Here is a 26720-nt window from a genome sequence, read left to right as displayed (position 1 = left end):
GAACCTCATCTATGTTGAAAATTTGATTGAGATCGATCGCTGGATCAAGAGTGATGAAGTCACAATGACAGTCACTTATATTTTTAATTCTTTATATATATATCTCCCTCCTCCCCCTCCCCTATGTTGCACCTTCAAAGTAATATAAAAATCGCTCCAGGCCTGAACTTCATCTATGTTGAGCATTTAATCAAGATCGGTCGGGTGTTTCAAAAGTTATTAAGTTTTATTATATATATATATATATATATATATATATATATATATATATATATATATATATATATATCCTTCACCTCCTCCTCCCCTACGTTCTACCATCAAAATGAAACAAACTCTAAAAAATTTTCCAGGACCGAACCTCATTCATGTTAAAAATTTGATTCAGATCGGTACAAGAGTTATTGAGTCACAAATTTAGTCACTTTTATTTTCATTCATATTGATTTTTGTACACCTTCCCCTCCCCTACGTTGCTCCGTCAAAGTGAACTGACATATAACATGAACCTCTTCTATGTTAAAAAATTTGATCGAGATTGCTCGTTTGGTTCAAGTTATTAAGATTTATTTATTATTTTATAGCTCCCCCTTTCCCCTCCCCAAAGTTTTTCCGTCAAAGTGAAATGATGAAAACACTCCGAGACCCAAACTGCATCCATGTTGAAAATTTGATCGAGATCGGTCGGGTGGTTCAAGAGATTAGGAGTCACAAAAATAGTGACTTTCAATTTTAAAATATAGATTTATTGTTGTAGTATAATGTTATATCGCTCAATCCTCGATCTGTCGTATACCTATGGAGGCTAAAAGTTATATTGATAAACAATTATTAAACGTATGATCATCCGCCCATGAAATCAAACTTGCGGTCACATGTACTAAGTTTTTGTCAATGTCATGAAAAGGTTATTTCGATATTAATTTTATGAGCACACGTTAAAAATTTCCAACGGATGCTTGAGTCTCAGAGCCAAGGCCATACCCATGTAGCCGACATCTATGGTGTACGGTATTACCGATGTTCAATACTACATGTCTCTTTAGTTTAGAACACCACTAATATGCTTTGAAATGAAATGAAGTATCTAGTTTAACGTCCCTCGAATATGCATCAAGGCTAAGGGAGACGGTAATGATGATAAATAACTGAAATGGTGGAATGAAGAAAGTAGGAGGAAACAGAAAAACACCGGGAAAATCCTCGCACACAGTGTTTGTCCACCAAAAAAAGCTCACATGGCGCAAGACGACACCTGAGTGGCTTAAAAATGAGCAGTATCTACAGAAAACGCGAACAACCAATTCAGAAAATGACATACTGTAACTATATGCTACAGGGGCAGATCGACTTATACGGATTGCATAAACTACTGGGAACACATTCACTCCAGCAGCATTTTTACTGAAACCAAGAAATCCATCTCCTTCGTTTTTACATTATATAACAAAAATCAAGGAGTGCCGGTACTTGTGCAAGACTCTTGCCCAAGAGTCTTGGTCTTGGTCTTGCAGGTATGGTCTTGGTCTTGGTCTTGGTCTTGCACCCCTTGGTCTTGGTCTTGGTCTTGCACCCCTTGGTCTTGGTCTTGGTCTTGCATCGGGATTCCTGGTCTTGTTCTTGGTCTTGCATGCAAGACTCTTGCAAAAACTGCAAGACCAAGACTCTTGCGCTCATCACTACTTCGGGCTTTACTGAATAATCAAAACCTATTATTAATTTATGTAATGTGTAAAATAGAACAAAATCTTTAGTTGGACCTCCCCAGATTATACCTTCGCGAATAACAATACAAATGAAAAATAATGGATTGGGAAAATTGGAGGGAGCAGAAAAATCTCGAATAAACCCAAGACACGATGTTTTTCATCAGAAGGTCACAAGCCTGATATTTAACCAGAGACCTTTTACGCCCGGAGTAAGTGCTTTAGTGATAAGCCACTGGGTCCAAATGTACATTTAGGTTCGAATAATTCTAACCTTATATTAAGATGTTACATCACTAGTAACTTGGGGGAATCATTCCAAACAACAAAGGTCAGGACTCGAGATTATATGTTTATTAAAGATAATCTTCAGGACAATGCGTGTTTAAATATAGGTTTGAAAGCTAACAGTTATGGATCTACCGGATTTCTCCAAATTTTGTATTCGTGAGGCGTATATGTTACCATTCGGAAGCCTGATTAATAGTAACGCTAATAACGTACGAACCATGCATCTGTAGTAATTGGGCTGACAGCGGAAGTTTCCTAAAATTGTATTTAAGTTTATTATTATTATTATTATTATTATTATTATTATTATTATTATTATTATTATTATTATTATTATTATTATTATTATTATTATTATTATTATTATTATTACTAATTTTGGACTATATTTATGGTTTGAAAATATTTTTTATCTTCTACCTAATATCCGTAGTTCAACTCGAAAAACGTATTGACGCATGGATATATTAACTTTCGAGATATCTTTCGTGAAGATGAAAGGATCCTGGATTCCACATACTTGTAGGACCCCGAGAGCACAGAGAGCACATGCTAGTTCCTAAGTGAAGTCTTGACCCGAGTGAAGTAGATCCAATAGTTTTGGAGCTATGAACCTTTAGAATTCATTTTTTCATGTTTTCAGCAGCCTGTAACCGTAAACGATGGGGTTTTCGCCCTATGTTTATTGGAAAATTTTTGTTTATTTTACTCTCAGGAATCACTCCTCTGCTTTTGTACAACGAATTTAGCGCCATACTGTATATACAGGGTGGCCCAAAAGTAGGTATACAGTTCCGTACTGATCAACTCATTACTTTTTATATAATTTCTTATTGTTATCCATCAGATAGACTTAGTTTCTTTATTATTTGTTCTTAATGTATTTTTAGTTATATATTAAGCTCGGAACAGCCGAAGCAAATAAACCTATAAGATAGAATGTTATACTTGATCAATGCAGAGGTGTATACCTACTTTTGGGCCACCCTGTATATATAAATATATTTCCTGTAGACTCACATGTACTATAGATATCTCGTTTCCTGTATAATTCTACATTATTTTAGTTAATCGTTATTAATTCGTAGTTTGTTGCTAAAATATTGCTTTGTATTTAAAAAATATTAACTTTCTAGTGTGCAGAGAAAAATATTTTCCCTCAAAAATTAAATACAAAAATGGGATGCGTCTTACACATTGGCAAATACAGTAGTTTAGAAGACTATATGACAGATTGGGGACATCACGTTTACAGAAACAGAGTAATAATTGTTTCATTTTAATAGATATTCTGTTTGCAGACAACAATTAACCTACGTAACACAGAGATATCCCTTGGACTTCAAAGGCAGGTCAGTTCTGGTATATCAGATTTCTATGATAATCCAATTTTTACCAATGGACGTACCGTAGACATTCTGTGGGAACCCAGGCGTTCGCTTATGTTCTACAAAAATGACTTCATGCGGGCTTCCCGTGGAACCTTTCTGGGCTCTTTGCTGTACAATCATAGGTCATGTTGCCTATGAGAAAAGATTTCAGGCTGTCTCGTCTCGAAAGGTGCCGTGAAAACGCTACTTAACCAAGAAAGAATTTGGAAGACCTCTATCTAGGCACGCACCCACATCTTTTTTCTATTGGGAGGGTCAAAGTTTGGGGGGTCCAATACTACATGACACTACGTCTACGTAATATTGAACTAGTGTTATTATACATCCGAAAAAACGGTAAGTAGTTGGGATAAGTATTACTATCTATATTCTCAGCAAAGATGATAGAACTAGATTGCTTTGTAAGGAAAGAAAGAGAACAAATGCAGGGGCGTCATTTAGGGTGAGCAGGGAGGGGATGTATATAGATTTTGTCAATAGAATAGTAGTAAATCAGAGAAAAATGCGAAATTTTACTTATATCAAGGGGTCTTGCCCCCCCCCCAAACAAAATCTGAAATGACGCTCCTGAACAAATGAAGCACAAAGTCAAAATGTTTAGGTTACATCAATCATTTTTCTGCTAAATAAGTATAATTTTATTAACAAAATGTACAAGTTTGGGGCCCCGAACCCGGTAGATCCCCCACGAAGGTGCGCCCCTGCTTCTGTCCCATATCGTCTCGTGAGCAACACGAACCACAGGATGACTTTTGAACATCATATTGTCTCGTGACAAGAATATCCTTGAAGTCCAACGGGTCTCCGCGGATATTTTCATTCTCCTAAAGTTTGTATTGTGAGCCTGAATGTCCCTGGACAGATATAGGACCTGTCTCGTGGACCAGTAACGACGCTAACTTTAGTTTGGGAGGGGCGCCGAGCAGACATTTTCAGGAGACATTTTTTAAAATTATTATTTCGAAAGATAGTTTTGTATTGCTTCACTTACATTACAACACAACATGCGTAGGGTGCAGTCGAGGGGCAGATAATGTCACTGGGTGGGGGCCCGTCCCTTTGACACCCTATAGCTTCATCATTGCTGTGGACATGAGCTATGGGAAAATTCCTCCGATAGAAGGCATTCGAATTTCTTGCAGTGTCCAGAAGCTGATTTCTGATAGCATTCATTTTCTGTAGAACAAATGGTAAGTAATCATCAAGCTGTCAATGACTAGAAATTTGAGAAATACAAAGGGACAAACTAGCTATGAAATAAAGACAAAGCCAATGGAAACTTTTTGGAATTTGTGGGCGTTGTTTAAACCTTCGGTAGTAGCGTGATTGATTTCGTGGAAGAACCATCATTCATAATAGTCCTTCCAGTTATTCCAAGGTGCTATAATAATAATAATGACCCACCAGCAATCACCAATGTTTAAACTGAGGGCTTCTCTTCAACTTTCCCAACTCCATCAAGGTTACAGGAATGCCCGTATTCACACCTTGTCTTCCTCTATGCATACAAAACATTAAGCGTGTAAGACTTCTTTGTGTGAATATATTTACAGGAGAACGTGTATCACAGAACGATTTCTATAATTAGCAACTTAAAAAAAAAAAAAAAAAAAAGCCGTAGATAATGAGAGATGAAAACGGCATAGAAAGGGGTGTGAGAACGTGAGAAAAAAGGACCATGAAACGTAAAGGTCAACCACTTGAAGTAGAGGTCACCCAGTTTATGCCCAAGTCGTCCAACCGCTCACTGTTTCTAACCCATGTGCTTCTTGGCTTTCAGTTTGGACGCTAGGTAGTTCATATTTAAAAGTTTATGTATGATTTCTTTCTTATATGTGTCAAAGTTCCTTTGTTTATATAATAATTACTGTAATGTGCACTAAGATATGAAACCTTACAAATAGACAGTTTTATACTTATTGTCAGGACTCTTAAAATAGTAGAAACAGATATCTTACATACACTTTATGTAATAGTAGAGGATTCCAAGAAATAATTATGTTTTTAAAAGGTAACAAATTACAATTAGTATCAATAGTCTGTGAACTACAGTCCAAATCGGTTGTGTAAAAATAGAAAGAAAGGACAGTTGGAAAAGCAACGTTATCAATCAAGCAGGCTGTTTTTTTCTTTTTCTTTGGGCCCTCTCCGTATCAACAATACAGTATTTTGGGGAAATTTATTCGAATTATTCTAGGTTCCCTCCACAACAAAGTGGACGTTCCCTGTGTCTTTCTTGCGCGTCTTACGTTCGAGCAGGCTGCTAAACGCGAAACGTTGCTTTTTCAATTAACATAAAGAGCTTTACCAGTGTGAAGCCTAAACGGCCAGTGCGATTGATAAGGAAATGCTTATCAAAGTGGCCAATTACAACGTAGGGCAAACTTTGGGAAATTAAGTTGATCGGGAAATCCTTGCTAAATGGCCAATTATAATGTAGGGTCAACTTTGAGAAATTGAGTTTCCTGGAAGAATGCTCTACAATGTGGCCAATTACAACGTAAGGCTAACGTTGGGAAATTGAGTTGACCGGGAAATGCTGTCCAATATTGGCTGTAGAGAAGGTCCGCTAGCTAACCTGTTGGGCCGCTACTAGGACATGAAGTTTAGATTTCATGTCGAGTTATAACCTCATTTCTCAGATAGTATCGTTGCTCACAAGCTTTCAAAATTCAAATGATAGAAGCAAGATCTTACCCAAAAGAGAATATTGAGGATAACCCACCTAATGAATTTCTAGTTTCACAGAGACACAGTGGCCTTAAAATTTTACTTTAAGTTTCGCTGATAAGAAATCTTATTTGGAAGGCAATAACCCCCAAAATATTCTTCTGAGAAAGCTCTTAAAATTAATCAAATAAAGATTTAAGAGAAAGAAAAAGAACTCCGTCATAATCATCTTACAGACTAAATAGATGCTGGATATCTATCACCATACGCGTTTTCACTTCCTGTTCAATTAAATATATCAGTGTATACATACATGAGAACCATGATAGCGTAGTTAGTAAGGCTTCTACATTCCATCTGGGCATCCCAGGTTCGATACTTGTGGGGGCTTGATATTTGTTTACTCTATCTTCTGCGGCTCTGTGGTCCACCCATGCTCTCCAGAATGGGAACAGAGAAAAACCTCTTCAGAATAGCCAAAGCGTGGTCTTTATTACATCATCTCAATGAGTGCCGAAGTCAAGAGAGTGTGAAAGCTTTGCTTTAACCCTTTATTTGGCACTGTTGCTCTCAAGCAACATCGCAGTCCATTGGGTTATCCGCACGAATTATAAGTTCAGTGATCATTTAATTGGTATTATTGCTTTCATACAATATTCATATACATGATTTACGGAATGCTTGTTTAGATATTTGTAATCTTCGTCAACAGGGGACAGTCAAATTTAGTATTGTAGAAGCTTTATCTCCTGCGTTCTGCGAAAGTTCTTTTTTATTTTTTATTTGTTGTTTCTTGCTCTGTAGGAAAATATTTCAACGAAACTGCTGCTATTTACCGAGAGTATTCTTATGATATTTGACCATAATAGGGCAATACTGCTCAGTAGCTACACATAAGACCTATTTTATGGCAATTTTCTTTGAAATAAATATCCTGTATTCTGTAACCAAAATACAAAAATACTTTAAAAATTACGAAATTATGATCAGGAAGACATGGTTCAACCATAAAAGCAAACTAAATATTTTAATGATAATGCTATCAAGGGTTAATGCACAGCCCTTGGAACATCTGGTCTGTCCCGAAAGGGAGCTTTACGTTATTTTACAATTTACAGAATTACATATAGTCTACAGTTTATTTTTACTAATAATACATTGAGTTATTGATAATATTGTAATATATTACAATATATATGTGTTGCAATATATTGTAATGTAATATTGTAAACTGAATATTTCTGTAAAACAATTTGTAAAACAATTACTGCGCTCGAAACGAGAGATTTCTATTCACGTTTCGAATATGAAACAAGAGTCAACACGATAAAAAAAGTTTTTAAATTCGAGGCGAGACGAGGCGTGAAAAATAACAATTCTCGTCTCGTTTTCGAGCCGAGCCGAGACATTTCACGAGCCTTGTGGGCAATTCTACCGGTAGTTCACCCAAGTATTAGATCTCATGCATTGTTTTAGTATCACATGATTCACAGTATAAACACTATAAATTAATGAAGTAATTGTACGAACATAATGAAGAGTATTTATCAACATTTAAAGTACGCATGTTATTACGTAATACGTACACGTATACTCCAATAGTAAATATTGTTTATATGTTGTTGTTGTGACGTCTCGTGACGCGGAAGGATTCTGGTAACTTGTAGATGAAATTAAGAAAAAAAAAGATCAGGGTATAAATTTTATACATAAATTTACAAGATGGGGCCAGAAAGCTTTCGAGACGAGACAAGACTTCTACAAAATTTACGAGAAAAATCTAATCTCTTGTCTTATCTCAATGTATATAATTTTTGGCCCTATTTGGTGATGTAGCGCACATCGAAGATGTCCAAACTCACAAGTCCAGAGATCTTGAGTCCGAGACGCATTCGTGCTCGACCGGACGGATGCTCAGTAATTGAGCGAGCTCCAATGAGTATAGTGGGCCCAAGTTCGAGTGAGCGCGAGGCTCATTAAGAATACTGAAGGCAAGGTCGAGTGAAGGAGAGCCCCATTGAGGGTGACAAACCCAAGACCCGACGGAGCTCGAGTTACTAGGAGATTACTGAGCCCGAACTTAATGCGAAATAGCCAAACTAATACAAGTAATGGTGCACTAAATAATGTTTATTAATGTTAGTATGATGCAACACATTAAATCTATGCAATTATTAAAGATACAGTTATAGTTAATAATAATTTTACTACGCGTCTGGATTTTTTGTAGACCTAGTTCAGTTTCCAAGTTCAATATGGTTATTCAGGAAGGAGAAGAGAGGCTGCTTTGAAACTTTTTATGGCAACATGACAAGAACAAGGATTATAAACAAGAAAAGTATTAAAGAGCACCTTCGTAGCTAAGCGGTTAGCGTATGCGCCTTTGGCATGGGAGACCCGGATTCGATTCCAGGCTGGAGCTCATGTGGCTCGGATCCCACGTTAATCAGTAGGTCCCGTCTCATATTGACTTGCTGCTGAAAGGGACGTTAAACTCAAAATCAACCCAACGAAGAGTATTAAGAAATGAAATTAAATAAAAATATGTATCATCCCCTCTCTCCTACCATAAAAAAAATCACAACCGATAAGTTCTGCGTTTACTCTAAATCTTATCTAGTTCCTCCGCCTAGATACGTTGATAAGCAATCATATTTCCATATTTAACAGTGCTTGAAAAGATCTACGGGGCACGGTAGATCAGTAATAGAGCGGTTATCTCGATCCTAGGCCATAAGAGTTTGTGATGGACAATATCGGGCCAGTGGATTTTCTTGTGATTCTCCTATCCCCCCCCCACATATTCTTTTTCCATTAATTCTTTCATAATCATACACTTTCATTTTGCATTTTTTTCCTTTGCGTCTATAGCGATTATTCGTGGGACATTAAGAATTCTTTCTTTCTTTCATTTTCTTTTCTCTCTCTCCTTTATTTTTCTTTTTTTTTTTAAATCAGAAAACTCAAGGACAGGAAAAACTGGTAAGGAAAGTTTGGTGTTAACTCAAATGTGTATCTGAAAAGCCAAGACTGTCTGTCTAAGACAGGTATCGGTATTGTCCATGACATTCTGCTTTCCTCATGGAAAAAAAAAAATCCAAAAAACAGCCTGTCTTGGACAGCCACACGGAAAGAAGTAGGTTCTCAACAGCTATAAAGGTAACCAAGACAGTTCTGTCGCTTTTTCACCCACCACCTTCCAACATCGATATGCCACCTAAGGCGTACCTGGAAGATCAAAAATAGCCCCCATCAGCATAAACGACTTTCTGCTAACGTTCTGGAAGGCCATGAATTCCATTGCAGTAGAATTTGGTGGGTTGTGAAGCGAAGAACGTATCAAGTGCATTTTGCACCTCTACTAGGAATTTGAACTGGCGTCCTCTAAGGTGATTGTCCAATGAATGGGATAGGTGATAATCGGACGATGCAATGTCCAGGAAGTATGGTGGATGCAATAGTGTTTCCCACCCAAAGCGTAGAATGCTGTCTCGGCTCATCCTAGCCACGTAGGGCTTAGCGTTGTTCTGTAACAGGAGGATCCCTTTGCGATTCAAAAGTGCTGGCTCCAGAGTTTTGGGTTTTCCTTGAACATGGCTCAATTGCTAACAGTGCACACTTGCATTGATGCTCTGACCAGCTGGTAGCAGTTACTCATGCACGATGACGCAAGCAGTAAACTAAACATACAGGAGGACCTTCTTGTGATGCAGCGCTGGTTTCGGCTGTTTTAGAACCGGTTTATGGGATGATAACCAATGATGACAGCGCCGTGAAGCTTCGTACAAGACACACTTCTCATCACATGTCAACATCCTGTCAAGATATGACTCTTTCCTCAAACGAGACAGCAAAGACACACAGGTGTCTGCTCGCGTTGCCTTCTGTCTCGGAGTCAAATCATGTGGGACACATCGACCCAACTTGTAGTGCTTCCCAAGTTGATGGAGGTGCTGCCGACTGGTTTCTCCACTCACACTGAATTCTAGTCCCGGTTTTTCACATGTCTACCCACTATTCGCCTCAAGTGCTGCCTGAAGATCTTCATTTTGTACATATGTTGCTCTTGCGGCACGTGGTACGTCTTCGAGTGTATCGTCACCGTCCTTAAACTTGTTAAACTACCACTGTACTATATGCGTAGTGGCGACACCCTCACCAAATTCCTGGCATACCTTCCACTCCGCTGCAGCGGCGTTTGACCCCAGTTTGAACTCGTACAGCATACACTCCCTTATGACGCTATGTGGATTCCCCATGTTCACTCTATCCTTACGCAAGTTCACGGTGTAACTGAACTACTGAACTGCTACAATCAGGTAGTATGTTGGAGTACCCACACCAACAACTGACCTTCGCCTTATCTCCATCCGCATTCAACTCACGGTGTGAGGGCCATTGGAACATAGATCTTCACAAAAAGCGACATGACTTTTTTGGTTACTTTTATAACAACAAAGATAGAACGGAACATTGAGAAGATTCGGGATACTTCCTAGAAATCCTGACAAAATCTATTAGGAAATTGTCTCAAAGATTAGAGATAAATCAGCGAAACGTTAAATGAAATCAACTGGCCTCCATACTCATTAGACTTCAATCATCTAGATTTCCTTTTATGGGCCAACATCAAAGATAAAGTTTTTTTTTTTTTATCATGCTAACTCAAAATCTTTGAAAGAGCAAAAACTAGCGAGAAAGCATATTTTTTCCCCGCTTTCAACACAGGTTCTTCACAAGATAGCGTTAAATTTAAGGATAAGATCGCAAAATTATTGAAAAAGTTAAAAAAAAAAAAAGTTTCATGTTACATGGTTATACCCTTGAGACTAAAAGAGGCGAATAATTAATGAAAATAAATGATTGTGGAAGTAATTTTTTATGCTTTTCCACCGGGGATCAAACTCTAGTTTACGTCCACCAAAAATGTACGCGGTAGTCACTGGACCAGCAAGTAGAGCGCAAAATTGTTGAAGTTGAGGCAAAACCTATTGAACATTTTGTAGCGTAATATAAACGGTAGGATATAATCGTAAGTAAAATCTAAATAGCAATTCCAAGTCATTTTTTTTGTACTCAATAGTTATTTACAATTAAAGTTGATAGGTAGGTTTTTTTTTATCACCCTGTTTTACGCTTGATTATAACTTATCGATAATATGATACGAGGAAATTCGCCAATTATCCATTGCAGTTTTGATATTTAAAAAAAAAATCTCACGAAGTAGATGGAAACACTGAGAATTCCTTGGAACGCATACTTGTGTTAATGAGTTATGTCTTGGCGACCTGAGACTGAACGGTGGGAATTGGCTTATGCACCAGCATACTTTTATTAGCATCTCGTTAAAAAATCATAACAAATGCTATTATATTTTATGAGGTTTAATAAAATTTGAACTCTCTACAATGTTATGATAAAATATTTTTAAAATGTAAGTGATAATCTTTAAAAGAAATTTGGATGTACACAGTGATGATTTCAGAAGATTCTCAGAAGAGAGGGTGGGGAAGAATTTCAGTACACTGGACATGAAGGCAGCATTATGAAAATACTGAGAACCTACCTAGGTACCTTAACCACGATAAGATATATAGTCCTCGGGGAAAATTTCGTGCCTTTCTGGGGGGAAATTCAAACAACCAAACAATCAACTACTCTTTCTGGATTAGGTTACGTTAGATTGAATTTAACTTAAAAGCAAAATGAATTCCTTAATAGATTTTTGTTATATTTCGTTATGTATCAACACTTTACTGACTTTTAGCAAATTCTTTCATCTCTACACATTAGGGAATAACAATAACAAACAATGCAACTCATACAAGTTTTTAAAATTGGCATGCTACCCAAACTACTATATTTGAGTTGAATTATTGCTTTCTAAGACTTACTTCTTGGCAAAGTGTTAGAAAAATCTAGAAATCCAGTTTTCCCTTTATAAAATTCATGTAGAACATATAACAATTTGTAATGCTATAAACAGTAACAGTTCCAGTAACAGTAACAGTAACAGTGTCTTTAAAATTTATGGAAAGCATGTACTCCACTCTTGAAGTCTGAGCCTGGTCTGGCACGGGTATTAATGTAGGCGACCTTGGGTTATAGCAACAATACATCAAATAGATCTAATAATAGAAAGAAAAGTCTCCCGTAAGACTTTTAAACCAGCAATTATTTTGAACTTACAAAGTTACCTTGCAGCCCAGGTTTCTTTCCTTCAATGGATATTGTAATACTGAATACGCGGAAGGAAATATTTCTGTTTGCTGAATATTGCTCATAATTATGTAGATTTAGATAAGGCTATAGTATCTTAATTCTACATAAACAAGCTTTAGCCTATAATTTTCACTGCCAAGAGCCAAGACTATAGCTTGTTGTCTACAGAAAATTAGGGTAATATAAGAGGAAAATTATTACAGATGTGTGAACCGAATATTTGCGTAAAACTATAATTACTTAATTTATTGTTTCTATATTCTCAATATTGTATTGTATAGTATTGTATACAACAACAACAACAACAACAACTACTACTACTACTACTACTACTACTACTACTACTACTACTATTATTAATAATAATAATAATAATAATAATAATAATAATAATAATAATAATAATAATAATAATAGCACGGTGGCTCAATGGTGCGTAGGGTCCCTGGTTCGATCCCAGCTCGTGACTAGTAGTCTTTATAGTGGACAAACACCATACTTGTCTGTTTTCTAGGCTAACACTTTATTCATTCCATCATTGCATTCATTTCTCATCATCACTGTTTCCTTTAGCCTAACCGGTATAATCGTGGAGCGTAAAACTGTAAGATTTCATTTAATTTCATTTCAATAATAATAATAATAATTAATCATAATAATAATAATAATAATAATAATAATAATAATAATAATAATAATAATAATAATAATAATAATAATAATAATAAGGCTTACCATATGTCAAAACAAAAGATATGTTTAGCTATTTATATTGAAAGAAGGCTATCCACAGGGTGTTTCAAAACAACACCGACAACGTTTGGGAGGTGATTCCTGACACCAAGATACAACAAAAAGTATAGACCAACGTGGGTGCACAAATGCTTCCTTTCGGAGTTATAGGCTGCCGAAAACATGAAAAAAATGAACTTTAAAGATCCATAGCTCCAAAACTATGGTACTTACCGTGGTCGGGTGAAGACTTCACTAAGGAACTAATATGTGTCTTATCCAAAAATATATGTTTCAGAATCCTGCGGTATTTACGCAACAATCTTTATGTAAGGTGTTTCGCTACAGGCATATAATTTGAATTATTCACCAATTACCTCTATTAAAACTGTTGCTGAAGTATAGCAGGATTCTGAAACACGAATTTTTGGATATGGCACATACTAGTTCCTAAATAAAGTCTTAAACCGACTACGGTAGGTCTCAGTTTTGGAGGTATGGACCTTTAGTTAACTTTTTCGTTTTTTTTTTTTTTTTTTTTTTTGACAGCCTATAACTCCGAAAAGAAGAATTTGTGGACCCACGTTGGTCTATACTGCCCTGCTAAGCGAAAAGGCCTTATCTCCATTTCACACACTTTCAAGAAAATATGAAAAACGCGTTTTGGCTTAGGCTGTACGTTCAAATTTGTTGTATTTCAGTAAAACTTTATTAAATATATTTTCACAATCTAAAATTTATGTGGTAATACAGTTAAATATTTTTGCTTATGAATTGCCACTTAAGGTCTTTTTGCTTAGTTTTAGTCATAGTTTTGGACATAAGGTAAACACTCATGACGTCATTAGTTCCTACCTATTGGTCAAACCACGTCAATTTCACTTTAGGTAGATGTAGAATTGTACAAAGAACATTCCCACCCCACACCAATATCTCGATTTTCAAAATAATGTGAAGTTAAGGTCTTTTCGCTTAGGACGACAGTATACTTTTCATCTTATCTTGGTGTCAGGAATCACCTCCCAAACGTTGGAGGTGTTGTTTTGAAACACCCTGTATATATTAAAATGCTAGGTTTATATGTTTGTTCCCAATCCTTTCGACAATGAGCTCTCGAAAACAATAAATGCTAGAAACATGCCGTTTTCACTGGTCGATTCCAAATTTTGTGTAGATTATCCAGTTCTCATTCAAATTTTCAAAAACCGTGCCGTTTTTGTTCTATTCAACATTTTAGGAGCCGTTTTGAGCCCAGAAGATTAACTTGTTGCAGGTCGAAACTACGGTGTTAGGCAACCAGTGGAGAAGTTACGTATGGCGGGCTTACTGACATTGCAGGAGCTTTGCTTAAATCTGAATGGTAATAAAACTTATTGCATGCTGGCAACTTCAAAGGCCTCAAGAGACGCAAAGAGGCGTACTCGGACGGACATGGATTTATTAGAAAAAAATATTTCCACTTGATATCGTGTTTCTTCTACAAATTTACTACAAACTCACTTCAACATCTATACAAAGCATTTCACTTCCTTTGTGAGTCTCCTTTTCCTTATTTGTGTGAGCAAGGAGACATGCACAGTGGGAAGGAGATTCATTGTTATAACAGAACGATGCGCTGAGTAGACAGCGCAGGTTCAGCTACTTTGTTAAAAAAGATCAGATCTAATGAGAACGTATGAATGAGCAAAGTCAACATAGTGCTGTGTAATTATTCTTTTTTCTTATTTTCTAATTATTTCAATACACTATGAAACAAACTTGTAAGTAAAAGAAAAATTTATCATTCTTGAAGATCTATCTATGAAGATATTCCTCTCCTAGATATCTGAATTGAAAAAGATATTTGACTTGCAAGAGACATATTCATCTCTTAATTTTTTGAGGCTAGCTAAGAATAACAATGTGGTAGTTTCCTCCGTTTTCATGTTATTTTTTTTAATAGCAGGAAACAAAATTGTGACAATAGATTATAAATAACGGAATGTAGAATCAAGGTAGAGACAGACGCATATTTATGTATTAAAGACTAGTAATGTACGTAAGTATTTAGATAGGATGGGTTGAACCGTTGAACCCTAAGCAAGGATTGAACCTACAAACACATGACTGGAAAGCGAGCCTGTTTAGTTACGTTGTTGTCGAGGAAGTCCACAGAAATTAGAAAGTTCAAATAAATATATATTTTGAACTGACATTTGTTACTTACCATAACTCATCTAAGAGGACATCAACTTCAATGGATCATATTGTGATGTGACGAGCATCTCATAAACGGCTCCCTGCAACAAAAAGACAGCATTGAATCCGTGACTGAAGCAGCAATGAAAAAAGATAAGAGAAGCTGAAATCTATCTGTCTATCTACTATATATAAATAAAAATGAAAGTGACTATGTTTGTAACTTAATAACTCTTGAATCGCTTGACCGATTTCGATCAAATTTTCAACATACTTTGTAGATGAGGTTTCGGACATGGGAGGGTTTTAATCATTTAACTTTGACAGTGTAACTTAGAGGAGGGACAGGTGAGATATATAAAAATGATTGAAAATGACAAATATTAGTGTTGAATTTATAGTTTTCGGGGTCGTTCAGATGAACAGTGACACTTCCGATGCCGTTTGAACCCAAATTCAGCCCTGCAACTTGGGGGAGCGGGATACATGTTATATATATATATATATATATATATATATATATATATATATATATATATATATATATATATATATATATATATATATATATATACCCAGACAGCACAATGCACGTACAGTATCCGTATAGTACATGTACAATTGCACGGATGCAACATGTGCATCATCTGTATAAATGCACGCCTGTACATATGATGCACATATACATGCCAGGACCTATTCAACATCTTCACGTGCACAGAACATGTGCAACGTACACGTCCTGCACAAGTGATTTACACCTACCGCGCAGGTGATTTACAAGTGTCACGTATTCGATTTACATGTAGTTCACAGGTGATTTACATGTAGGATAGCGGTGATTTACACGTAGCACACAGGTGATTTACACGCAGTAACCAGGTGATTTACATGTAGGACAGAGATGATTTACACGTAACACACAGGTGATTTACACGCAGTTCCCAGGTGATTTACATGTAGGACAGAGATGATTTGCACGTAACACACAGGTGATTTATACGCAGTACCCAGGTGATTTACATGTAGGACAGAGGTGATTTACACGTAGCACATAGGTGATTTACCCGCAGTACCCAGGTGATTTACATGTAGGACAGAGATGATTTACACGTAACACACAGGTGATTTACACGCAGTACCCAGATGATTTACATGTACGATAGAGATGATTTGAAACAGTACCCAGATGACTTACATGTAGTGCAGAGGTGATGTAAAAGCAAATTGGAGATGCAACGAAAAAAAGTTTATATATTTGGTGTGTTACGCAGTAACACAATCTATAACTGCAAAGACATCACCTTCAAAGTATATAACAAGTAACTAATAATTGTTAGTGAGAATTTTAGTTTTGGAGTTTATTATTTGCAACGAGCAAAGCTTTAGATAGTATCTTTGACATGTTCACCAAATAACAAATAACGCAACATATTCTACTGTAATCGGTCACGAAAATAATTTTGTAAACCTATGAACTGTCTGACAGTAGTTACATCAGTACAATGCTGCCACCTGTTGATATTGTATCCTAGCTCAGTGGACGTTATGGAGTTTTTACAATCATTCAGCTTTTATTCGTCAAAAAGTCTCAATAACACCGCCTGGAGGAAAAACGACACCTACCAAAAATGGAGGTTACTTTCTGTTGATGAGAATGAGAGTAAAAGAATGAAAGTAAAAGTATACACTTGCACGGTATTATGGACGTCTCATACACACATGCAGTAGCCGTGCAAATACCCATGTGCACACAACGGCTTAAGCACCGGTAATTTAAATGTGCTTCATCCACGCAAATGCACATGTGCACATCCACTGCTCAAGCATGGGTTATGCACATGCGCTGCATCCACGCAAAAGCACATGTGTACATAACGGCTACAGCACGGATTATATAAATGTGTGCTTCATCCATGCAAATGCACATGTGCACATAACGGCTTAAGCACGGATTACGTACGTGCGTTCCATCCATGCAAATGCACATGCGTACATAACGGCTTAGGCACGGGTTATATAAATATGTGCTTTATCCATGCAAATGCACATGTGCACATAACGGCTTAAGTACGAGTTCCGTACGTGTGCTGCATCCACGCAAATGCACATGTGTACATAACGGCTACAGTACGGGTTATATAAATGTGTGCTTCATCCATGCAAATGCACATGTGCACATAACGGCTTAGGCACGAGTTACGTACGTGCGCTGCATCCATGCAAATGCACATGCGTACATAACGACTTAAGCACGGGTTATATAAATATGTGCTTCATCCATGCAAATGCACATGTGCACATAACGGCTTAAGTACGGGTTCCGTACGTGCGCTGCATCTACGCAAATGCACATGTGTACATAACGGCTTAAGCACGGGTTACGTGCGTGCGCTGCATCCACACAAATGCACATGTGTATATAACGGCTACAGCACGGGTTATATAAATGTATACTTCATCCATGCAAATGCACATGTGCACATAGCGGCTTTAAGCACGGGTTCTGTACTTGTGCTTCATCCACGCAAATGCACATGTGTATGTAACGGCTTAGGCACGGGTTATGTAAATGTGTACTTTATCCATGCAAATGCACATGTGCACATGCACGACTTAATCACTGGTTATGTACGTGTGCATAACCCACGTAAATCCACATGTGCACATACACGTGTTATGTATGTGTGCTTCATCCACGCAAATTCACGTGTACGGCTTATGCACGGGTTATGTATGTGTTCATCATCCACACAAATGCACATGTGCAAATGTACGGCTTATGCATGGATAGTGCACATGTGTCGTACACGTACGTGTTGTCTGGGTATATATATATATATAGTCGAAAATGATCGATATCAGAAAGCGCTTGAAAAGTGATTGCCTAACAGAACATATTATATTACTATTTTTTCTTGTTTTAATCAAGCAAAGTGGATAATTGACTCTAGTAATCTATATAAATAAAAGTTAAATCGGTGGTTGAAGCGTTTGAAATAGAATTTTGGAAATAGCATTGTACTCGAGCTGCGTTTTTTGCATGTCATTTTCATTAAAATGCGTACCCTAAGGGAGGGCAAAAGGGTTATTTATTTTTATTCGAGTATTTCACGAGCCGCTTAAGTTAGGGACACGAAATTTAGCATATAAACTTCTCATTAAAAATAAATAGTCTCGTTTACAAAAATTCCGCTCTTAAAGGAGGGAAAGGGAGATTTTTTTTTTTTTTTTTTTTACATTTTAATTTTAGAATTTGAATTTATAAAATGCTGAAAGAGAGGAAACAACTGAACCAGTTGACATATTTTTTTAAAACATAGTAAGCACACGATCTATTTCACCATTTTATTTAGATAGAAACATACCGGGTGTATCAAAAGTACCGGGCCATAGGCTATTTCTCCATTGTGACTGGAGATACGATAAAATCGAAAAAGAGAATAGTTGTTGGAAATAGGTGATTTTCATTCTTAAATAGTGAAGTTTTTTTTTTAATTGCACCAGTCATTTGGGCACCATAGTGGTAATGAACTAAACGTTAAAAGAAAAATCAAGGTTGCCAGTTCAGTAGGTTTTTCGAACGGAACGTAAGAATTCTCAAAATGACATGAGAAACATACAGCGTTGTATGAGGCAACCAGGAATCCATTCCCCAACAATGCTGTATTATTGGTACAATAAGAGTCGAAGGACCAAAATACAGCATGTGGCTTAAACGACAGATTTTCTCTCCTTTTTTATTTTTAATGAAACATTTGTTCTTATACGTATATGAACAATAAATTCAACACAATATCGGAAGTGTATGAAAGATAAATTATCGTGATAATTCACGCCAATTGCTATTCTTAAATCATATGGAACGTAAAGGGCCCTCACTTCCTTTAAAGTTAGCTACAGCTAATTATTTGGTTCTTGTTACACTATTTACAAAATAAACTAAGATGATCAAAAAGTTAAATGTATGGCTCTCAAACCATATCCCTTTGCATTAAATGCCGTTATTACAACTCATTTACGTGTGTTTTGTAGTTATTTACATGTATGCTTAGAAATGCCGGCCTTATAAATGGGTCTATAGCGAAAAGCATGGAGATGAGTCATGATAACGGAATTTCATGCAAAAGAAAAGTATGTAGGTAGTTTACTTTTCACTATTCGATTACTTCTATTTATTTTGCAAATAATGTATTAAGGGGGACACTGTAGTTCCATTAGTTAGAGCGTTGGACTCACGTTGAATTCCCAGCCGGTACTTTGCAATTTTCGGCGTCCACCCAGCGTTGTGAGGGAAACTGGGGAGTCACGTGAATGAAAGACATGACGGCCACGAGGTCTAGAAAGCTCCTGAGACAGGGCAAGTGCTCGCCGCTAGGCTGAACATAGTTCAGCCAGTCGCTGACAGATGGCGTTGGAGTAGCTCAGGGCTTCAGGTTGTTTCGCACAGCTTTGGACTCATTTTTAAAGTAAGTGGATAAACAGTGTGTTTTTCAGATTTGTTTCTGATACGTGTTCAGTGATGATTTTAAACGATTTCAATGAACGAGGGGTGGACATAGTACCGCAAAAAAGTAGGTAATGAAATTTGAGGAAAAATGGTCCAGGAAGATTTCATAGCTCCGGGGGGAAAGTGCCTGTCCTGGAATCTCCCCTTGAAATTATCAGCGTGTGTATTCTTTTGTAAAGAGAGAAAAAAATAACTTTACTAGTATGAAAGACGTAACGATTTCGTAATATTCTCACCTTCGTACATAATAATTAGCTATTCCTTTTAATTCTTTTGTCGCTGATTGATACGCCCTTCGAATAAAATAAATTATTTTGTATTTTACTCTTTTTTAATATTTTTTTATATTTTACACTTGTACTCTCTTTCCATTTTCTCATATTTTTAGTCAGGGTCGGACTAAAGAGGGCTTAGGGAGCCCTGGGCTTGCAGATGAACAGGGGCTTCTACTCTGATCAAAATCTTAACTGGCTAGCTAAGATGACCCTTGAAGATGCAATCATCATCATAAAATAAAATATGACCAACAATTTGAAACATATTCCCTTAACTATCCTACTGTACTTTCACAGAAATGTTTTAGGTGAAATCAGCAGGGGTCACATATATTTTCTAGCCCCGGACCTGTAGATGGGTTAATCCAGCCCTGTCTATAATCATAACACAGATAGCTTATGGCCCCGGATTTTTGATACACCTGGTATATCCTAAAGGTGGAAGGGGGTTCAAATACATCCTTCAAATATTTTCTATAAGCTTTATTCTTCCCGTGAGAAGAATGAGCAGGTATTCCAGCTAATTCTTGAGAGAAATTGAGAAATTTATTGTTACCAAATCTCCTAAGTTTTTATACAACCATCTCTTAATCAAGCTTTTTAATTACTTACTTGCTTTGTTTCTTCTTTACTATAACACTTCACACTTTCTACAAACTAAAGTTTATTACAAATTATCTCAGAAGAACAACTGAACTTTCATGAGTTACGTTAATCAATTACTGTAATTAATTTTGAGCTCCAAGGTAATCAATAGAGGTAATAGTGTATGTAATTGTACAGTGAAGGTAATCAAGTCTTATTACATTTCGCACTCCAACTTAATTTGCAATCACGTCTGTATCACAACATACACGTGCTCTGAAGCCAAATAGGAAAGAACATATACTCGGCCATGATTAGGAGACAATATCCCTTTTAGGCTAACATTTGATTTTGATTTCCAGTAGCGAAGTTAGCTTGAAGTTAAGAATGTCCAGTGAATTTTTATATACAGTATATTACGTATTTGTTTAAATTGAGTTAGTAGATTCTTATATTATTGATATTTAAAATTGCCCAGGGGTACAGTGGCTCAGTGATAGAGTCCTTGTCTCTAGTGGATGGAGTCACTGATTCAATCTCTGTCCAAGTAAGTTTGAAGTGGATAACATCCTGTCCGTGTGTTTTCCCGGGGTACTCCCGGTTCCTCCCACAATCGCATTCCACCAATCATTCATTTGCCTTACTTATCCGTCTTCCTTAGCCTAAAAGACAGTCATGGGACGTTAAACTGACAGATTTAATTTAATTTTTAAAATTCCTCATGCTTCTGGTGACAAAAATATTGGGTGGTATCACTGGTGGAATTGTCTCTCTTTGAACCTCCCGGGCCGCGGTGGCTGAATGGTAGAGCGTTCACCTCTGGTGCTTGGGGTCTCGGGTTCGATCCCAGCCCCCGCCAAGTGAACTTTGTGGTGGACAAACACCGTGTGCGTGGGTTTTCTCGGGGTTCTCCCGTTTCCTCCCACTTTCTTCATTCCACCATTTCATTCATTACTCATCATCACCGTCTCCTTTAGCCTAACCGGCATAACCGTGGGACGTAAAACTCACAGATTTCATTTCATTTTTCTTTGAACCTCCGTAGTTTATGGAGCCAGGAAGCTATTTCTCATAGTAAGTCAGAACTTGAAGCAGCATAAACACTTGTTTAGAGATAAAAAGTCTCGGAGCAATATAAGTTCCTCTCCAGGGTTGGAACTTTGCCATATTGAGAGAGCTGAGTTGATTTTAGTTCAGCGTCCCTTTCAGCAGCAAGGCTATATGAGACGTGGACCTACTGATTAACGTGGAATCCGAACCACATGAGCTCCCGCCGGGAACCGAACCCGGGTCTTCCACGCCAAAGGCGCGTACGCTAACCGCTTAGCCACGGCCATATTGAGAGAGTCGTCTAGGATCTAGCACTGGGTCTTCAATAGCTTTTCAGAATTTCTAATGCCTTAAGCTTAGGATTTTTTTTTTCGATAAAGTAAGACATTACATAATTTTGCTTTCAATGCATATGTACTAGTGTTTTGACTTACTTCGGGTAAGTTAAGGTGCTTCTCAACTATTTAATTACAGCATTACTATAAATTTCTTGTTACAGTATACGTGAATGACAATAAGGAAAGGTTGTAAGAAAATATAGACAGTCTGGCCAGCCCAGTTGGTTAATATGTACAGTACATGCAAGTTTTATTCTTACAGCTTAACGTGGCTTGGCATGCACTCCTAGCAGGAAGAGAAGGCAGGTCTCGTATTGTGAAGAAGAGAACACAATCATGTCATACGATATATCAATAGTTCATGAAAGCTTAATTCTAAAGTACATCAAAAGTAATAGCGCTCATACCGCTAGTAAAAAGTGCCCAAGCTTAGATAAATTTCTAATTCTCCTTTTTTAACACTAATTTGAGGATGATTAACCATATCTTCTTAAACGCTTTCGTTTACAGAGTCATGAGAAAAATGACCTCAAAGTTGGAATATTTGGCTTTTATATATACTGTATATATATATATATATATATATATATATATATATATATGAAATAGTGCCAGTGATATGTAAACGTATACCTGTATAGCTCAAAAATAAATATTATATACAATGCTGTATATTACCGCATAATACCTTAGGGTAGGGTAGGGAAAACTAAATGAAAGAGTACTTGCGTTACAAAACAAGCAAGAGTGGTGAAAGGTCAAAATAAACAATGATTGATTATCATTTTGTTTTTTATATGAGTGTATTCTATGAGGCTAAGGGAGCCGGTGGTGTTAATGAATGAAATTGCAGAATGAAGAAAGTATCAGGAAATAAGAGAATACCTATAAACACAGTGTTTATCCATCACAAATTTAATTTGGCAGAAGCTGGGATTGAACCATGGAGCCTACGTACTACAAGTGAGAGCTCTGCCATTTTTGTTTGTTTTGTTTAAACAGACATTATACTATTGACCTACTGTAGCTACCATACCTATTGTTGATTATTATTTTGTTCGTTGTTTTCTCATTAGGAAAAGCTACTAACTTCAAGGCATCTTTCTTAAATCATTATTACATTACTTATAATGATGCATTATTGGTATATTGAGGGAATTCATGGCTAACCTGGGCACTACCACGTCCCTGCTTTGTATGAACATGTTATGGATCGCCATAGTGTCACAACGATCAAATGACAGCCCGTTTGGCATTTTTTGCATAATTTTACTAAAAACATTATAGCATAGAAGTTTTCAACACAAATTAATTGGAAGTTACATTTAAGAAGTGTATCGGTACTCACAGTCGTTTATTTTTTAATAATATCTTTTCCTTTACGAATTATCAATGTTTATATTAACGTTTAAGAACACCGTTTTTAATTAAATGTGACGTTTAATAATAACCATTATACAGAAAAGACCGTCGTCTTCTTTGTATAGACTAAAAGGCCTATTAAGATGTTGATACAGCGGGAGTGAAAGTGCGGTAAAAATTAAAATGCTCCACCCTCTCAGCTATGTTGATACGTATCTCCGTCATGGATAATTAACAATCAAACGAAGCGGAAAATTCATGAAGAACTTCATTACGTCGCTTTGGCAACAATTCTCGTCTATGGAAACACTGCACCTGTCGAAGAAAGAAAGAATGAAGAGGGACAAATTGTAATGATTCTCTGGAATGTGTATTATACACATAGTTTTTTTTTTAAATTATTATTTTTGAATGAACACTGATGCCGAGAGAAAAGTCGATGACATCGTCAGCAAAAGTAAATCAATTTTGTAAGGACCCAATCCATATAATATGAAAGCAAAACCTTCTACATCGACTTTTCACAACAAAACTGTTGAGTCACTTGAAACGAATTTTCGAACAGAGTTATCACTTGAGTCAAAGGCAGATTGTAACTTTTATCGTTCATTTTGATAATTAACTATCCAACAGTTGAAAAAATGAAATTAAATCTTTCAGTGTTACGTCCCACTGTTATGTCACCAGGCTAAAGGACACGGTGATGGTTAAAAATGAATGCAATGGTGGAATGAAGAAAGTGGGAGAAAACGGGAGAACCCCCGAAAAACCCACGAACACGGTATTTGTCCACCACAAAGCTCACTTGGTGCGAGGTGGGATCGAACTAGAGACCGCATGAACGAGAGGTGAAGGCTCTACCACTGAGTCAATGTGCCCCTTCCATAAGTTGAGATAATTGAGTATCGAACTGTCCATTGCATTCCAACGCAATCAATTTCTCGGCTGATCACTACCCATGTGCATTGGTTTTAATTTCCATAGAACTTACATCAATGATATAAGAGTCAAACTATTAGGTCATCCATTCTTCTCAAATTCTTTCATTTTTTGTGCTGTTCTCCTGTGCACTATCTATAATTCGTTATATTTCGCCTTATTTGTTAATGTTCTTTATGTATCTTTATATTTAAAAATGAGAGTGACAATATTTGTGACTTAATAACTCTTGAACCACGACACTGATCTCGATCAAATTTTCAACATAGATAAGGTTCGGAACTGGGAAATTTCTTATCATTTCACTTCGAAGGTGGAACTTAGCGGAAGGGTAAAAATGATCGAAAATGACCAATATTAGTGTCGAATTCATAGTTTTCGGGCTCCCTATGTTCGCAGTTTTAATGCCCTTTATGTCTAAAATAAAACGTATTCTCCCCGTGAGAAGAACGGGCGTTCTGCTAGTTTCTTATAATTTTAAAGCATTTTTCATTGATTTTTCAATTTACACTTAGAACTTTACTTCCTTTAGCTCATTCCAGTGGAGATTGAACGAAACTAATCGCAATCTAAATAAAGAAAAGAAAGGAATTAATGGATTTTATAACATCAATAGGCTATTTACCCTACACACAGATGAAGATCAATGGATGATAATGTTTTCACGTCTATGTTTATAAGTTTATAAATTTCTTTATTTCCGCGAGGAACTTAAACGGTTTAGTGTAATTTGATGAACGAGGTATTTATGGATACGTCATAATCTAAGGATCAGCACTGACGGCGTCCCACAACAAAGTTAAGTGCCAGATTTAGCTTCCTCGTGGCTACACAGTTAAGTATATACTACAATAATAAAGCCTATAAATTAAATAAGAATCATTTGAGCTTCCAATCCTTGCTTTACATTGTATGTTAAGAATACCAAAGTGAATAATAAACAGACAAACATAAATAAAATGAAAAATAAAAACAACGCTTCTTTAAAATCCACTAAAAAGTAGATTTTTTGGTAGGGTAAGTAAGTATTATTGTATTTGTAACAAACGTAAAAAAATATATATACTATTTTGTGGGGCAAGATCAAGAAATGAAGCATTGGGCGCTTTTCCTAAAGCTGAGGATTGAAGCTTTTATGGATATTACAGAGGTGATTCATCCACGATGAATGCTTTTGCTCTCAGTCCCATTTCTTCATTTCCGACCAAAAAATGGAAAAAAATATCTCTTTTAGTGCATTGTATAAAAACGTTGTTTTTATTTTTTTACTGTTATTGTTATTATTTACTTCATAATCTTTATTCAATATTTTTAATTGGATGTGGAAGACAATAATAGCATTTCCTTTTATTACAAAAAGAAAAAGCGATTAAATTTGGTAATAACATAACGCCTAATCGTCTGCAACCAACCGAACTTTTCTAGCATTGTGGTGGTATAAGCAGCAGGCGTTCGACAAGTTATTTTTAATCAATTTACTGTAAAACGACAAGCTAAAGAATGTATGTGGAAATATTTTCATCGGGTTTATGTTTCAGAGATCTGACTAATATGAAACTGCATGAAATATAAGTTGCAAAATTTGTCTTTAATAAACAGAAAAATAGCCTTGCCGAAGGTTAAAAACAAGAACTAATATAGACCTACCATTACAAGAATATAATTAAATTAAAATGCTATCAAAAGGACACAAATAAGGACTAATATCCTATCAAAGGGATACAAAGAATTGTAAATATGCCATCTAAAGGGAAATGATACTAACAAAAGAATACAAAAAAAGCACTAACATGCCATCAAAACGAAGCTAGAATAATTGATTGATTTGGAGATTAGGGTTCCTTTCTGTGATAAGGCTATATGAGACGTGGACCTAGAGCTTAATATAGGATTTGAATCACACTGGTTCCACTGGAAATCGAGCTCGAATCTCCTACACCAAAGACACAAAAGGAACCCATATAACCATGAGGGATCTCTCATCATCATCATCGTCATCATAGGTATTCTGCCATTATTGGCAGGTCACTTACGCAACTGAGGAGCTTCCATGCTTAACGGTCTTCCACTACCCTCTTCGTCTTCATGTATAACTCTTTTGTTTTGATATCGTCCATTAATTGTAGTCTCCTTCGCCCTTCTCTCTCCTGCCGCCCTCCATGACTTCCCTCATGATACAGTTCCTTCTTAGCCAAGTCCCAACCAGTTTCTCGTCCTCCTCTTAATAATATTTAAAATTGTTGTTTTCTCCCCCACCATTTCTAACACCCTCTCATTCGTTTTCCGCTCAACTCAGCTAATTCTCTTCATTCTTCTCCACATCCGCATTTCAAAAGCTTCCAATCTTTTTTCTTTTACTTTTAAGTAATGTCCATATTTCTTAACCATACAGTACAATACTCCACACGAAGCATTTTGTAAGTCTTTTTCTCAACTCTTTATTCAAGGTCCCACAAAGTAGTCTTTTCTT

The 26720-nt window shown here is 36.5% G+C and overlaps 1 long non-coding RNA gene across 1 annotated transcript in view; it reads right to left on the bottom strand.

Annotated features, from left to right (window-relative positions):
• LOC145667924 (uncharacterized) overlaps window positions 1-26720 on the bottom strand; it is a 77546-nt gene that overhangs the window by 32097 nt on the left and 18729 nt on the right. Inside the window, exon 2 of the long non-coding RNA XR_014127927.1 lies at window positions 15220-15292. This is a non-coding gene — a long non-coding RNA (uncharacterized LOC145667924). The remainder of the gene's footprint in view (window positions 1-15219; window positions 15293-26720) is intronic.

Source organism: Thermobia domestica, chromosome 1 (assembly GCF_964235325.1).
Source record: "Thermobia domestica chromosome 1, izTheDome1.hap1.1, whole genome shotgun sequence".
Taxonomy (NCBI): Eukaryota; Metazoa; Arthropoda; class Insecta; order Zygentoma; family Lepismatidae; genus Thermobia; species Thermobia domestica.
This window is presented reverse-complemented; position numbering and strand designations above follow the sequence as displayed.